This window comes from Lipotes vexillifer, unplaced genomic scaffold, assembly GCF_000442215.2.
Source record: "Lipotes vexillifer unplaced genomic scaffold, Lipotes_vexillifer_v1.1 scaffold219, whole genome shotgun sequence".
Taxonomy (NCBI): Eukaryota; Metazoa; Chordata; class Mammalia; order Artiodactyla; family Lipotidae; genus Lipotes; species Lipotes vexillifer.
Window position 1 is genome coordinate 1011491 of NW_006769244.1, and position 13277 is coordinate 1024767.

At 44.1% G+C, this 13277-nt stretch overlaps 1 pseudogene; it reads left to right on the forward strand.

The window, feature by feature from the left end:
- Positions 1 to 232: 232 nt before the first annotated feature.
- Positions 233 to 13277, forward strand: part of LOC103072327 (transmembrane 9 superfamily member 1-like) — a 24862-nt pseudogene continuing 11817 nt past the window's right edge.

Here is a 13277-nt window from a genome sequence, read left to right on the forward strand (position 1 = left end):
GGAAGGGAGCCTTCACCATAGGTAACTATAGTATGAACTAGGTGTGCAGACAAGGAGGAACCTGGCAAGGTCTGTTTGTTAAAATTCCTCTCCGTGTCTTGTTATCTCTGCAGGGCCCAGCAAACATTTGTTCACCAAACATTTGCTTTTCCATCTCCATGTCAATTGCCTTCCTCCCCCTTTGAGATCCCAAACCACCACTCCCAACATCCTCTTTTGTCTTTAACTGAGGATGGTCTTTAAGGTGAGGGTTTCGGCTCTTTTGGCGAGTCTGGTGGCTGTTTTGGCACTTCTGGGTCTCTGAGTCTGGGCGGCTGTTTTGGCACTTCTGGGTCTCCCCCTTGTATGCATGTTATTAAACTTTTGTTTGATTTTCTCCTGTTCATCCATCTCATGTCAAATTAATTCTTAGACCAACCAAAAGAACCTAGAAGGGTAGAGGAAAATTTCTTCCTCCCTGACATATACCTCTTATAGGAAGTCCTCCAAGCCTCCATCTGCTGTCTCTGGGTAATGTATCTATTTCTGTATGGTTGTGCATGTGTTTCTGTGTGGCTCTCCGTGCATCTGCGTTTAGGTATACCAGCAAAGTCTTGTGCTTTACTTCACAAGCCCAATGAGGCCATTCACCTCACTGTTTTAGCACATCGCCCAGCGAGGATGCATACTTATACATATCTGGGTGTTGAGAGTATATACACATATTTGCTATCACAAGTCCTCCGGGGACACTTGGAGGACTGCTGGCTCCCCTGAAGTGAGAATCTGCTTAAACCAGATGACAGGCGAGTCAAGGGGGAATCTAGAAGACTAGGCCCTGCTCGGACCCTGGAGAATCTGTTATTTGCTGAGCCAGGAGAAAAGAAAGGAATGAGTTAATGTGAGTGCTGGCAAGTCTCAGAAGAGTATTTTGCTCACAAAAACTGAAAATAGCATGTCAAAGTAGGACATTTGAGCCTTATGGAAAAGAATTAAAGAGTATTTTGTAACAAAATGCTGTTAGGAAGGTAGGGAATCTCTACAGACCCATGTGGGTCTGTAGCACTATGGATCCAAAGGGTCATTTTTAGCTCATGAAACATAATAAAGTTAATTTCCTAGAAATGAAGATGTCCCCCACCTGCCTTTGTAATACGGGTGTTCTTAGTCACAGACTACCATGTCACCAGGAGGACAACAAATTAATTTCTTTAAGCAGCAGTGCTGTGGAACTCTCACAGACACTAGAGCTCCCAATAATTTTCCTGTGAGATCTGGGAAATCGTGTCAACAGAGCAGCAGGGAAAGAATGAGAAGCTGCGGTTACCTTGAATGTTATGGACTTAGGATCTCAGAGGTCAAGGTATTGGGCTTCCTGAAACACCACCGCCAGCCCTGCCCTTCCTTCCCTCCTCCCTCTGAGACTGGGCTTTGCATTCTCAAGAGTGCTGAACGCATCTTGAATTGAACCTTTCCTTAATAAAAAACAAACCCTAAAAACATTTTCATCACCATGTATTCATTGCCTCTTACGACATAGTCGTGTTACATCAGAGCTACTGCTTATCCACACGGTGCTTTTAGACAAATTGGAAAAGGCATCCCTTACGCTTTATCTTCATCTATTAAAAAAGTTGTCTTAACATACTGATTTTTTTGTAAAATAAGACCCTTTTGTGCCAGCTGCAGGAAAATTATCTGTGATGTCTAGGATGTGAATGGAGCCCTTTTAGAGTTAAAACCACAGGCCTGAAAACCAAACAATTTGATTCAAACTCTAGCTCTGCCTCTTCCAGCAAATTGCTGAACTTTTCTGAGCACTAGGTTTCTCCTGTTTGTAAATGGGGATAATATACCTGACAGTCAAGCTCGTTATGGGGATTAAATGAAATGCTGTGTGTAAAGCACTTAGTACCAAACAGTATGGGTTGGGTACTTCGCTGGTGGCGCAGTGGTTAAGAATCCGCCTGCCAGTGCAGGGAACACGGGTTCGGGCCCTGGTCCGGGAAGATCCCACATGCCGCGGAGCAACTAACCCCGGGCGCCACAACCACTGAGCCTGAGCTCTAGAGCCCGTGAGGCACAACTACTGAGCCCGCGCGCCTAGAGCCCGTGCTCCGCAACAAGAAAAGCCACCGCAATGAGAAGCCCACGCGCCGCAAGGAAGAGTAACGCTCGCTCACCGCAGCTAGAGAAAGCCCACGCAGCAGCGAAGACCCAACGCAGCCAAAAATAAATAAATAAATAAATTTATTTATTTAAAAAAAACCAAAACAGTGTGGGTTGTACGAAAAGGACAGGAACACACATATTAACAGCACACATGGTGTTAATTAAAAATAGGTTATCAGGGGGAAACTTAAAAGCATAGAAGTAACGGGTGTTGGTGGGTCTCTGAGGTCCCATCATGCCCCAGAGAGGTGTGTGGGACTCAGCATAGGAGGCAGACACATCATGGAAAGATCCCAGGAGAGGTGTTCCATGCCTTTAGTGCTCTACACACATTTAGAGAAAGCACGGGAACATCTAGGTAATTCTGTAGTAATGGAGCTTCCTGAGCCATGAAACAGACAGCCATGTTAGAATGGGGAAGCTCCCAGGCTCAGCCTCCAGCATCAGGCTCTTCCTCCCTTTTTTTAAAAAAAATTTATTTATTTTATTTATTTATTTTTGTCTGTGTTCAGTCTTCGTTGCTGCACGCGGGCTTTCTCTAGTTGCAGCAAGCAGGGGCTACTCTTCCTGGCAGTGTGCGGGCTTCTCACTGCGGTGGCTTCTCTTGTTATGGAGCACGGGCTCTAGGCATGCAGGCTTCAGTAGTTGTGGCACGCGGGCTCAGTAGTTGCAGCTCGCGGGCTCTAGAGCGCAGGCTCAGCAGTTGTGGCTCACAGGCTTAGTTGCTCCATGGCATGTGGGATCTTCCCGGACCAGGGCTCGAACCCATATCCCCTGCATTGGCAGGCAGATTGTTAACCACCGCGCCACCAGGGAAGTCCCAGGCTCTTTCTTCCTTAGTTAACTCTGACCAACTGAGCTGGCTTCTTGCTACAAAAAGGGGAGGAAATGAGCTGCCAGGGCCATGTGATTTTCTTTCCTCTGAAAGCATCACACAAGAAAACATGTGAGGAATCAAGCATTTGCTGCCCATGGTAAGGGTTGAACTCAGCTTTTCCAGTTTCTCAGGCCAGAGAGCTTTCCACTTGACCGTGTTGCTTCCACTAACAAGTCAGCCTAGAAATCATTCAGAGTGAAATTGAAACTACTTCCAAATCTCTTAGAGTCATAAATTGAAAAGGACATGAGAGATAATATAATTCAATCCGACATTTGCAGACAAAAGTGAGACTCAAAATGGGCATTTATTGGGTTACCAGTATGAAGTGGCAGAGTCAGGCTTGAACCTTCATCTTCCAAATCCCACTTCCTCTTAAACTGCAATAAAGTGCAATGTAAACTTGTTAGCACACAAGTCACACAGATCCTATTAAAAATGGCTTTGTGGCTTTAATCTACAAAGTTTGAGGAAAAGACAGTAGCTTCCAGAGTAAACTGAGAGAGTAGCAGAGCCAAAGATGATTGATTCATTTTGTTCAAACCCTTGGAACCTCCTAAATAAGAAAGAAAAGCTAGATAATTTAGCAAATAATGATCAAGAGAACACTACTTATTAACATCTATGAGATGTAGTCAAAGATTTATTCAGAGGAAAAGTCATAATCTTAAAACCTTTTTAGCTTAAGAATGAATATGAAGGAAGTGACTATTCAAGAAGACTAAAAAAAAGAATAATTTTTAAAATCTAAGGAAAATAGAATTTAAAATGAAAGCAGAATATGATGATGTTGAAAACAAAGTCAGTGGAATTGATTGTTGGGAGACAGTGCTCCCATGGGTGGCTTGCATTTCTGCACATCTCAGGAGCAGACACACTGACTACTTTTGTCCTAGACTTATCTTTTCAAGGAGGTTTGTGTAGCAAACAGCTTGGGAAGCTAGAGAGAGTGCCCCTACCTGGAGCCAAGGGCAGGCATTCTTACTTTCCTTATGAAAGAGTTGAGTTTGCTAAGCTTAGGATTCGGATTCATCTTCTCCAACCTACTACGTGAGAAAGCATCATGCGGCCTCCATGGCAAGGACCTGTGGGAAGTGGCAAAAATGCTGATACTCTAGCTGTCTTGGACCTGGGAGACTTGCATGCTCTACCAACAGACTAACTAACCTGTTAGCTTGCAAATAGGATAAAATCTCAGACCCTTTGCAGGTCTTCATATCGATAAAGAAATCCAGAGCTGTTTCATCACGAAAAGAGAAAACAGCTACAATAATAAATAATCCACTAAGTTAGACTAATCAAGGAAAAAGGGGAAAAATACAAATAAAGTTAGGAATTAGAAACTGGATTAACACACATATATAGGAAACTATAATTCTCTTTTTTTTAACTTTATTTATTGAGATGTATTTGACATATAACATCATATTAGTTTCAGGTGTAAAGTAATGATAATGACTTGATATTTGTATGTAAGAAATTAAAATTCTTGTAAAAAATCATTTGTACAAATATGTATTCCTATTTTCAAAGTCTGAGTGAAATGGATCATTTTTGAGGAAAATATAAAATATCAAAATTCATTCAAAAAGAAGCAGGAAACTTAAACAGGCCCATCTCATACCAGAAATTGAGAGGCCAAAGCCAAAGTCTTGGTCTACTTAGCAGATCAGCCATGTTCTCCCAGGACTTGTCTGCTTGCTTTTTCCTGGCCATCGATCAAAGGTGGATACCTCAGCCGGCAAGGCCGGTGTTTGTCTCTGGCTGGAGTTGAAAGTGGAGGTGAAATCTGCCGGTCTTGACTCCAAACATTACGATGTGATAAAATGACCTAACAAGTCACACTTTTTTCACTGGAGAAAGGCGGTGGGGGTAGGGAATAATTTTTATTAAATAATATACACACATATTTCTTATGAACCCTATCCTTTAAATCTTATGCCATTTTCTTTATTTATGAAATAATACCTTTGCCCTGGAAATGCCGGCTCAGAAGTGACTGATTTTGATTGGACAAGGACAGTAAGATCACCAGAAAGAGTCTTTTGGTGCATGTCAGTGCCTTTCTTGGGTTCAATCTGCTACCATAAACGATGGCCCTTGCCCGAACACTCCACCCATTACAATAAAGCAGTGGTTCTCCAACCCGCAGCATCAGCATTACCCAAAAAATTGTTAGAAATGCACTTTCTCAAGCCCCATCCCAGATCTACTGATTCACAAACTCTGGGGGTGGTACCCAGGAGTCTGTGTTTCAACAAGCCCCTCCCATCTGGGTGATTCTGATGCACAGACAAGTTTGAGAAGTGCTGTAATAGACCTCATTCATGTCATCAAATTTAGCATCTATCAGAGCCCACTTCCTGTTGGTTGCATCAAAACGACTCAGAAGGAAAAAATTCCACTCTTTTGCAGCCCCCCTCTCGCTATAAATAGTGAACACTTGCTTACCAGCAGCTGGAGTTCCGGCCCATCCTTGTTGGAGCTCTCCATCTCCATCAGACAGCTGCTGCAGAATACCAATAGCCAAAAGAACAAGGGTATTCAGCTCTGCTGGGGGAAAATTCGACTATCTTTTAGGTCTTGCCCAATAAAGTCACAAAGCAGATTTGCAGTAGAAGTTTAGGAAAGGAAGGGTTGCCCCACTTTTTTTTTTTAATGAGCAAAGTTAAGATGGAACTAATACACAGCTACAGACCCTACTCCTAACTACATGTGAGGTTTAAAGAGACAGCAAGATCTAATGCTGAGGCAACAAAACTGAAAGGACCAGAAACCTGAATCCTTTCCCTGTCTCGGTTACTAATTCACCACATGACCATGGGAACACTACTTAAGCTTTTAATCCTTTACTATTCCTGTCTGTGAAATATGAGAGATAATAATCCCTCCTCCCCCCATCACAGATTGATGGGGAGATTCATTTCAACCTCCAGAAAAGAAGTTTTTAAGAGAAAAGAGCCACAGGCAGAGATGGCCCTAAGGTACCTCAGGCCAGTCTCACCCACTTCCTCCCAAACTCAGGGAGAAATTGGGGAAAAGCTAGGATTTTAAAGACTCCCTAGCTCATGCACATGGATAACCTGAGCTTCTAACCCAGCACTGACACCCGCAAGAAGGCAGACGGGGCCACTGCAGCCCTTGGCTTGTCCCTCTGATTGGGAGGGTGGGGAGAGGTGTAGGGCGGCTTTTTTTTTTTTTTTTTTTTTGGTTTTCAAAGCACCTTTATGGGAAATGATCTGATTTGATTCTAACTAGAACCTCATGCGGCAGGCAGGACAGGTAGTATTATTTGCATTTGGTTGATGAAGAAACATACTTGCTTAGAAGTAGATTCAAGATTACATGGACAGTGGATTGCAGAATTGATATCAGAACCCAGGGCTCCTGACTCCAAGTTTCTCTTTTTTTTTTTTTTTTTTTTTTTTTTTTTGCTGTACGCGGGCCTCTCACCGTTGTGGTCTCTCCCGTTTGCGGAGCAACAGGCTCCAGACGCGCAGGCTCAGCGGCCACGGCTCACGGGCCCAGCCGCTCCGTGGCATGTGGGATCTTCCCGGACCGGGGCACGAACCCGTGTGCCCTGCATCGGCAGGCGGACTCTCAACCACTGCGCCACCAGGGAAGCCCATCGAAGCTTCTCTGTTGGTAATAAGGTCCCAACTATCACTCCTACGCAGTCATTTTTTTCCATTCTTACCTCTCGGCTTTTTTAACTGGCTCCTGTACACTCTACCTCATTTTCCCTGTCATGCTTTTTTCTTCAGCAATTTCTATCTTAGGGCACTTTTTCTTAGTCTACTCCAGACTTTCCTACACCTTATCCCTCCTCTAGCCCTTCATCCTGTCAAGTCATACTTGCTCATTTCGGAGAATCTCAACATACGAGGGTCTAACCAGTGGTTCTCAACAGGGGGCTTTTTCTTTTTTTAAAATATTTATTTATTTGGCTGCACCGGGTCTTAGTTGCGGCTCACAGTATCTTAAATTACGGCATGCAGGATCTAGTTCCCTGACCAGGGATCGAACGTGGGCCCCGTGCATTGGGAGCAAGGGGTCTTAGCCACTGGACCACCGGGGAAGTCCCGCAACAGGGGCTTTTGTCTCTCAGAGACATTTGGAGATATGTCTGGAGATATATATATATATATTTTTTTTTTTTTTTTTTTTTTTTTTTTTTTGCGGTGCGCGGTCCTCTCACTGTTGTGGCCTTTCCCGTTGCAGAGCACAGGCTCCGGACGCACAGGCTCAGCGGCCATGGCTCACGGGCCCAGCCGCCCTGCGGCATGTGGGATCCTCCCGGACCGGGGCACGAACCCGTGTCTCCTGCATCGGCAGGCGGACTCTCAACCACTGCGCCACCAGGGAAGCCCCTGGAGATATTTTTGATTGTCACTACTGGGGGACGCTACTGACATCTAGTAAGAAGCCAGGGACGGCGCATCTTACAAGGCATAGGACAGCGTCACAACAAAGAATTATCCAGCCCAAAATGTCAATAGTGCTGAGGGTGAAACCCCGCTCTAATCCAATGCCTGGGGAAGCCTTGTCTGACTCCTGGCTTGCTCTTTGTAGGTGGAACAGCTGCGCCAGGCCATAAAGGAACTATACTATTTTGAATTTGTGGTGGACGACTTGCCAGTCCGTGGCTTTGTGGGCTACATGGAAGAGAGCGGCTTCCTGCCTCACAGCCACAAGGCAGGACTCTGGATCCACTTAGACTTCCACCTAGAATTCCACAAAGACGGCATTATATGCGCCAGAGTCTCAGTGCGGGACGTCAAGCCCCCCAGTCTAGATGGGTTACGACCTGGTAAGTTCCTAGGCCTCACCCACACCTACAGCGTGCGCTGGCCTGAGATGTCAGGTGAGCATTGGAGTGACAGGTGCATGGTGATGATGGCGGTTTCTTTCCCCAAACACTGGAAATCCATTGGTTGTCCATCATCAATTCCACAGTGCTTGTGCTTTTACTGGTGGGTTTTGTGGCTGTCATTCTCATTCGTGTGCTTCGAAAAGACCTGGCTTGGTGCAACTTGGATGAAGAGCCAACCTCTGGAGGTTCTGGTGATGACTTTGACCAAGGTGACAATGGCTAGGAAATTATCTATACAGACGTCTTCCACTTCCCTCCATATCGTGGTCTGCTCTGTGCTGTGCTTGGGGTGGGTGCCCAGTTCCTGGCCCTTGGCACTGGTGAGGTGATAAAAAATGAAGCAGGGATTTCTCTCAAGGGGTAGAACTAAGTAGGTGGTTTGTTCAGAAAAAGATCTGCAGATCTTCTCTTCTGTCCAAGGTGAGGGGCAGACCTAAGGGGTGGATGGCTCTAGCAAGGATGTGTATATTCTATTTTATTCTATTGTGGGTTTTCTAGACAACAGAACTGGGGGATATTGTTTGGATGGAAGCCCTGGGTCTGGGAGAAAGCGGGATAGCTGATTCCTCTGAAATTGCAAGAAGAGGGTTGGATGAAACCTAACACAGGCTTTCCACTACCACCCTGCAGGCATTATTGTCATGGCACTGCTGGGCATGTTCAGTATGCACCATCCTGGGGCCATTAACTCAGCAGCCATCTTGTATGCCCTGACTTGCTGCATCTCTAGCTACATGTCCAGCCACTTCTACTGGCAGATCAGAGGCCAGTGTTGGGTGTGGAACATCATTCTCACCACCAGTCTCTTCTCCGGTGAGGACAGCCGTTTCCCTGGTAGGCCAATTTAGGAACTTAGAACACATCATCGAACCTGCTTCCTCATCCTGGATCTGCCAGTTCGAGACTGTGCTGACCCGCAGATGACTGAGCACCGGTTGCGAGGGTGCCTTTTTCTTAATTCAAGTGTAGTTGATTTACAATGTTGTGTTAGTTTCAGGTGTACAGCAATATATATATATATATTATATTCTTTATAATATTTATATTTCTATATAAATATATATAATATATTATATATATATATTATATTCTTTATATATATATATATATATTATATATATATATTATATTCTTTATATATATATATATATATTATTCTTTATAATATTTATATTTTTATAATATATATATTTATATTTTTATTATTTATATATATATTCTTTTTCAGATTCTTTTCCACTACAAGATATTGAATATAGTTCACTGTGCTATACAGTAGGTCCTTGTTGTTTATCGATTTTATGCATATAGTAGTTTGTATCTGCTAATACCAAACTCCTAATTTATCCCTCCCCACCCTTTCCCCTTTGGTAACCATAAGTTTGTTTTCTATGTCTGTGAGTCTATTTCTGTTTTGTAAGTTCATTTGTATCATTATTTTAGATTCCACATATAAGTGATATCAGATGATGTTTGTGGAGGGTGCTTTTTCATGATTCTCTCTTATCCCATGGCCACCCTGATCAAATGTTTAGAGCCCAAAATAGGGTTAACTGCCTCACAAATGAAAGGTACCTATAGAGAAACTAGGTGGGTTTTTATAAATCAGAGGGTAAAGATTACATCCCATGTCACCGCCTGGACAATCTCTCCCCCAGCACAAGCCCTTCTAAGAAGTCTGTGCTCCGCCCCACCTCCTTCCATCGGGAGCTTCCTCAGAACCTGTCTTTTCTGCGCTCTTTCTTTATGCATTCTTTTTTTAAAAATAAATAATAAATATTTATTTATTTATTGTTGTCTGTGTTGGGTCTTCGTTGCTGCACGCGGACGTTCTCTAGTTGCGGCGAGCGGGGGCTACTCTTCGTTGCGGTGTGCGGGCTTCTCATTGCAGTGGCTTCTCTTGTTGCGGAGCACGGGCTTCAGTAGTTGTGGCTCACGGGCTCTAGAGCGCAGGCTCAGTAGTTGTGGTGCCCGAGGTTAGGTGCTCCGCGGCATGTGGGATTTTCCTGGACCAGGGCTCGAACCCATGTCCCCAGCATTGGCAGGTGGATTCTTAACCACTGCGCCACCAGGGAAGTCCCCCTTTATGCATTCTGACTGCTCAATACATGTGTATTAAACGAAAGGTAAAAGAAGAGTGAATGGCTTAATTCTTCCCCTTTGAGAGAACGCTCGACACACATTTTATCCTACTTTTGCCTGCTTGGTACGGTCAACCACGTGCCCTGCATTATCCCCACCGAGGACTGCCTGGGGCCATTGCTTCTTGAGATGTAGGACTTTATCACAATAAGGAGCCTTAGTTGTTGTTCAGATGACCTTCTTTTACGTATTAAACTGAGGCTCAGAGAGAAGATATGACCTGGATAGCTGTTTTGTCTAGAAACTTTGTTGTTAAGGTATTAAGTGATTGAGTGATAATCACTATATCAAAGGGCTTAGGAACCTTCAGAAGCCAAGAATAGATCTGGGATAAAATTAACATCTGGGCATTGTCTTTGAGGCACGAAGAGCAGACTCACGCAGAATTCAGCATTTACCCCTGTGTTAATACAACTCAACTAATTCAGCCACAGTCAAAGAGAGTGAAAGTTTAGAAATAGGGTTGATGCATTTTGGCTCCCACAGACCTGCCTGAGTCCTTTCAAGGGTTAGAGACTGCCGCTTCCAAAGCCCTAGGGGAGAGGGAATGTGTCCTCAAGGATCTCTTTTTTAAAAATTGAAATATAGTTGATGTACAGTGTTGTGTTAGTTTTGGAGGTACAGCAAAGTGATTCAGATATATTATATATATATATATATATATATATATATATATATATATATATATATTCTTTTTCATATTATTTTCCATTCTGGTTTATTATAAGATACTGAATATGATTCCCTGTGCTATACAGTAGGTCCTTGTTGTTTATCTATTTTATATATAGTAGTTTGTATCTGCTAACCCCAAACTTCTAATGTATCCCTCCTCCACCCCCTTTCCCCTTTGGTAACCATAAGTTTGTTCTCTATGTCTCTGAATCTGTTTCTGTTTTATAAATAAATAAATTTGTGTCATATTTTAGATTCCACATATAAGTGATATGATATGGTGTTTGTCTCTGTCTGACCTAACTTGACTTAGTATGATAATCTCTAGGCCCATCCATGTTGCTGCGAATGGCATTTTTTCATTCTTTTTTATGGCTGAGTAGTATTCCATTATATATACACCATATCTTCTTTATCCATTCATCTGTCGATGGACACTTAGGTTGCTTCTGTGTCTTGGCTATTGTAAATAGTACTGCTATGAACATTGGGGTACATGTTTCTTTTCACATTAGAGTTTTCTCTAGATATATGCCCAAGAGTGGGATTGCTGGATCATATGGCAATTCTATTTTTAGTTGTTTTTTTAAATAAATTTGTTTATTTTATTTATTTTTGGCTACGTTGGGTCTTCATTGCTGTGTGCAGGTTTTCCCTAGTTGCAGCGAGCGGGGGGCTACGCTTCGTTGCCGTGCGCGGGCTTCTCATTGCAGTAGTTTCTCTTGCTGTGGAGCATGGGCTGTAGGCACGTGGGCTTCAGTCGTTGTGACACACGGGCTTCAGCAGCTGTGGCTCATGGGCTCTAGAACACAGGCTCAGTAGTTGTGGCACATGGGCTTAGCTGCTCCGCGGCATGTGGGATCTTCCCGGACCAAGGATCGAACCCGTGTCCCCTGCATTGGCAGATGGATTCTGAACCACTGTGCCACTAGGGAAGCCCTATTTTTTAGTTTTTTAAGGAACCTCCACACTGTTTTCCACAGTGGCTGCACCAATTTACATTTCCACCAACAGTGTAGGAGGGTGTCTTAATGTATCCCTCAAGGAATACAATCAAGAATTTGATAGCTGTTCTGATCTCTCCTCACTTGTTCTAATCAATGTATGAGGGAGGCCTTGGGTTTTATCCATCTTAGAGATGAAAAACTTGGGACTTGGGGAGGAACATCCTGCTCAGGTGGACCAGTCATCATCCAGAAAGGAATTCAAAGCTTAAAATGAAGTCCAGGTCTTCCCTGGTGGCCCAGTGGCTGAGAGTCTGCCTGCCGATGCAGGGGACGCGGGTTCGTGCCCCGGTCCGGGAAGATCCCACATGCCACAGAGCGGCTAGGCCCATGACCCATGGCCACTGAGCCTGCGCGTCTGGAGCCTGTGCTCTGCAACGGGAGAGGCTGGAACAGTGAGAGGCCCGCGTACTGCAAAAAATAAAAAATAAAAAAATAAAAATGAAGTCCACCCAGCAAGGTAGCCCTGGGTGGAGTTCTAAGGTTCAGAAGCCTGTCCTGTCTTTGTCGTCCCTGCTTTCTCTGCTCCTACTTTTTGTCTTACTTCCTTTGTAGATGTTGTGTCCTCAAACTCATGTCTGCCCAACACCCTAGTGTCTGGGGCTTACCCTCTCTGGCCTCACCTCAGGTCCTCTCCAAAGCCAGCTACACTTTTCTACTCGAGGCCTCCCCCTCGATCTCCCCTCCCAACATAACTTGCTTCTCCTGCATTGACACATTTTTGCAAAGTAAAATGTTGCTAGTTCAGATCCAGCAACAAGAGACCAGAAAGAGGAACAGATGGCCAGAGACAGGGCCTCCTCCCTCTGATAACAAAGTAGGGCCTTGTTCAATTCATACCACATGATTTGCTAAAGTGGTATGTTCTCTCTTGGAAAGATATATGCAGAAGGCCTCAAGCAAGAAAAAGGTCCCCACAAGTCCCCCAAACATAACTCTTCTGTGATCATAGCACCACCATTTGTATACTGTCTACCAGGTATCAGACACCCCAAGTCTCACCCCCATCCTATGAGGTGCTACTACCCCCATGTTACAGATGAGAAAACTGAGGCTCAGAGACATTAGTATGTGGCTAATTGGTGAGAGAGCTTGAATGTGAACCCAGGTCTGCTTGACCTCAACCCCCCGGGTTCCTAACTTTCCTCTACATTCAGCTTAACTCTGAGACGGCTGACTCATTCCAAGCTGCACCGAGAGCCAGACAGTGTCCTAACATGCGGAGCTGCATCATACTCCTCTCCCTCCTCTTCTATATCCCAAATTCTCACCTCTGTGGGTACCTGATTTCCTGCAGTTTTTCTTTCTGCCCTGCCCCCGCTCTCTTCAACCTCTCTACCTCTCATGGGTGGTTTCTGATGGAAAGGTGTTGACAGCTCTTTATAACTATCCTTTTAGTTCTCCTTTAAAAAAAAAAAAAAAAAAATACATTCATATTTTAAAACATGGAAGCATGGCTCAGTGATGTAAAAAATTATGTCAGAACAAAGAAGATAAAAGACAGAACCCTTAGAAGGAGACATATCAGCCTGCACAACCCGCTGCAAAGCTACAC